This window comes from Protobothrops mucrosquamatus, unplaced genomic scaffold (assembly GCF_001527695.2).
Source record: "Protobothrops mucrosquamatus isolate PMUCROS unplaced genomic scaffold, P.Mucros_1.0 scaffold9068, whole genome shotgun sequence".
Lineage (NCBI taxonomy): Eukaryota > Metazoa > Chordata > Lepidosauria > Squamata > Viperidae > Protobothrops > Protobothrops mucrosquamatus.
This window is the reverse complement of record NW_015394860.1, coordinates 4,009-7,704: the sequence shown is the minus strand read 5'-3', so window position 1 is coordinate 7,704 and position 3,696 is coordinate 4,009. Positions and strand designations below refer to the sequence as shown.

The 3,696-nt window shown below is 43.3% G+C and overlaps 1 pseudogene; it reads right to left on the bottom strand.

Annotated features, from left to right (window-relative positions):
• Positions 1–3,310, bottom strand: part of LOC107300909 — a 23,112-nt pseudogene extending 19,802 nt beyond the window's left edge.
• Positions 3,311–3,696: the final 386 nt, after the last annotated feature.

The following is a 3,696-nucleotide window of genomic DNA, read 5'->3' as shown; positions in this document are numbered from 1 at the left end:
GATCAAATTTTTCCTCATTTGGAATTTCTTCTGTAATAAGAAAGGAATTTATTACAAAACACTGTCCATAATCTGGGCATTTGAATGGTTACTGTGCTATGTGTAACTTTACATGATTTAAAAGTTTATACCTACTACTGAAATCTCTCCCACACTCTGGACACTCATATGGTTTCCTCTCCTGTGTGAGTCCTCTGATGTGTAACCAGGTCAGATTTCCTAGAGAAACCTTTTCCACAATATGGACATTCATAGGGTTTCTCTCCCGTGTGAGTCCTCTCGTGTCTCACCAGGACGGATTTCTGACTAAAACTTTTCCCACAATGACATTTATATGGTTTCTCTCCTGTGTGAGTACTCTGATGGTTCACCAGGGCATATTTCGAAGAAAAATCTTTCCCACAATCTGGACACTCATAGGGTTTCACTCCCGTGTGAGTCCTCTGATGGTTCACCAGGGCAGATTTCGAAGAGAAATCTTTCTCACAATCCGAACACTCATAGGGTTTCTCTCCTGTGTGAGTCCTCTGGTGTCTCACCAGGTGGGAATTCTGACTGAAACTTTTCCCACAATGACATTTATATGGTTTCTCTCCTGTGTGAGTCCTTTGATGGTTCACCAGGATGGATTTCTGACTAAAACTTTTCCCACAATGACATTTATATGGTTTCTCTCCTGTGTGAGTCCTTTGATGGTTCACCAGGAAAGATTTCGAAGAGAAATGTTTCCCACAATCTGAACACTCATAGTGTTTTTCTCCTGTGTGAGTCCTCTGGTGTGTCACCAGGTTGGAATCCCGACTGAAACTTTTCCCACATTCTGGACACTCATAGGGTTTCTCTCCTGTGTGAGTCCTCTGGTGTGTCATCAGGTTGGAATTCCGACTGAAACTTTTCCCACACTCTGGACACTCATAGGGTTTCTCTCCCGTGTGAGTCCTTTGATGGTTCACCAGGACAGATTTCCAAGAGAAATCTTTCTCACAATCTGGACACTCATAGGGTTTCTCTCCTGTGTGAGTCCTCTGGTGTCTAACCAGGGCAGATTTCGAAGAGAAATCTTTCTCACAATCCGAACACTCATAGGGTTTCTCTCCCGTGTGAGTCCTCTGGTGTGTCACCAGGTTGGAATTCCGACTGAAACTTTTCCCACACTCTGGACACTCATAGAGTTTCTCTCCCGTGTGAGTCCTCTGGTGTTCCACAAGGTAGGAATTCTGACTAAAACTTTTCCCACAATGACATTTATATGATTTCTCTCCTGTGTGAGTCCTCTGATGGTTCACCAGGGCAGATTTTGAAGAAAAATCTTTCCCACACTCTGGACACTCATAGGGTTTCTCTCCCGTGTGAGTCCTCTGGTGTGTCACCAGGTAAGAATTCTGATTAAAACTGTTCCCACAATGACATTTATATGATTTCTCTCCTGTGTGAGTCCTTTGATGCTTCACCAGGTAGTAATTCTTACTAAAACTTTTCCCACAATGACATTTATATGGTATCTCTCCTGTGTGAGTGTTCTGATGTCTAACCAGGTCACATTTCCAAGAGAAATCTTTCCCACACTCTGGACACTCATAGGGTTTCTCCCCCGTGCGAGTCCTCTGGTGTATCATCAGGAGGGAATTCCAACTGAAACGTTTCCCACAATCTCGACACTCATAGGGTTTCTCTCCCGTGAGAGTCTTCTGGTGTTTCACCAGGGCAGATTTCTGACTAAAACTTTTCCCACAATGACATTTATATGGTTTCTCTCCTGTGTGAGTCCTCTGATGGTTCACCAGGGCAGATTTCGAAGAGAAATCTTTCTCACAATCCGAACACTCATAGGGTTTCTCTCCTGTGTGAGTCCTCTGGTGTCTCACCAGGTGGGAATTCTGACTGAAACTTTTCCCACAATGACATTTATATGGTTTCTCTCCTGTGTGAGTCCTTTGATGGTTCACCAGGACGGATTTCTGACTAAAACTTTTCCCACAATGACATTTATATGGTTTCTCTCCTGTGTGAGTCCTTTGATGGTTCACCAGGAAAGATTTCGAAGAGAAATGTTTCCCACAATCTGAACACTCATAGTGTTTTTCTCCTGTGTGAGTCCTCTGGTGTGTCACCAGGTTGGAATTCTGACTGAAACTTTTCCCACACTCTGGACACTCATAGGGTTTCTCTCCCGTGTGAGTCCTCTGGTGTGTCATCAGGTTGGAATTCCGACTGAAACTTTTCCCACACTCTGGACACTCATAGCGTTTCTCTCCCGTGTGAGTCCTTTGATGGTTCACCAGGACAGATTTCCAAGAGAAATCTTTCTCACAATCTGGACACTCATAGGGTTTCTCTCCTGTGTGAATCCTCTGGTGTCTAACCAGGGCAGATTTCGAAGAGAAATCTTTCTCACAATCCGAACACTCATAGGGTTTCTCTCCCGTGTGAGTCCTCTGGTGTGTCACCAGGTTGGAATTCCGACTGAAACTTTTCCCACACTCTGGACACTCATAGGGTTTCTCTCCCGTGTGAGTCTTCTGGTGTCTCACCAGGGAAGAATTCTGATTAAAACTTTTCCCACAATGACATTTATATGGTTTCTCTCCTGTGTGAGTCCTTTGATGCTTCACCAGGTAATAATTCTTACTAAAACTTTTCCCACAATGACATTTATATGGTATCTCTCCTGTGTGAGTGTTCTGATGTCTAACCAGGTCACATTTCCAAGAGAAATCTTTCCCACCATCTGGACACTCATAGGGTTTCTCCCCCATGCGAGTCCTCTGGTGACTCACCAGGGTGTATATCTGACTGAAACTTTTCCCACACTCCGGACACTCATATGGCTTCTCTCCTGTGTGAGTCCTCTGGTGTATCATCAGGAGGGAATTCCAACTGAAACGTTTCCCACAATCTGGGCACTCATATGGTTTTTGTCCTGCATGAGTCCTCTTGTGTCTTACCATATTAGTGTGCATGCTAAATCTTTGTCACATTGGGTTGTCTGGTAGAGCTTATCTCCAGTATGGGTCCTTCCATGAACCATAAGGGAACTACTCTGAGTAAAGTTTTTGCCGCACTCCAAACATTTGTATCATTTTCACTGGGTGGATCATCTCCTGCATAGTCAGCTGTGATCCGCCACCTCTATTTTTCCCACATTAGGCAGTCTGAGGGGTTTTTTCAACACTGATATCCTTGAATTCTTGAGGAGGCCAAAAATGTTTCTGATCTCTTACTTGGAGGTTCTTTGAGTCAAGTCAAGGCTTCCTGAAAGGGTTTAATTAATGCCTGTCCATTTTGGCTATCCAAGGGACCTTTTCCTTCCCACTGACTTCCAGTTATGTCCACTTTTTAAAATTTTTTGATATTATCCCCCTTGACTTCTTACGTCATGTTCCCTTGAATTGCACATGCTCTATTTTTTCCAGCTCAAAACTTTGTTCTTGTTATTCTCTCCCTTGTCTCTCACCAGGTGAGACAGGAGAAGAGTTTTCAAACTTTCTGGAGGAAGGAGAAAAGGTTTTGATTGATGCTTTGTCTTGCATTTTAATGCTGCTTCTCATTCTCTGTGGTCCAGAGTGTTCTTCTTGGCATCCTCTTTGTCTGTAAGATTCATATTAACGGGTCAGTTTCATTATTGTTTAACAAATATTTGCAAGACAAGTGAAAGCAGCAAAAAGAAAACCCTTACATTAGCATGAAAATATCAAA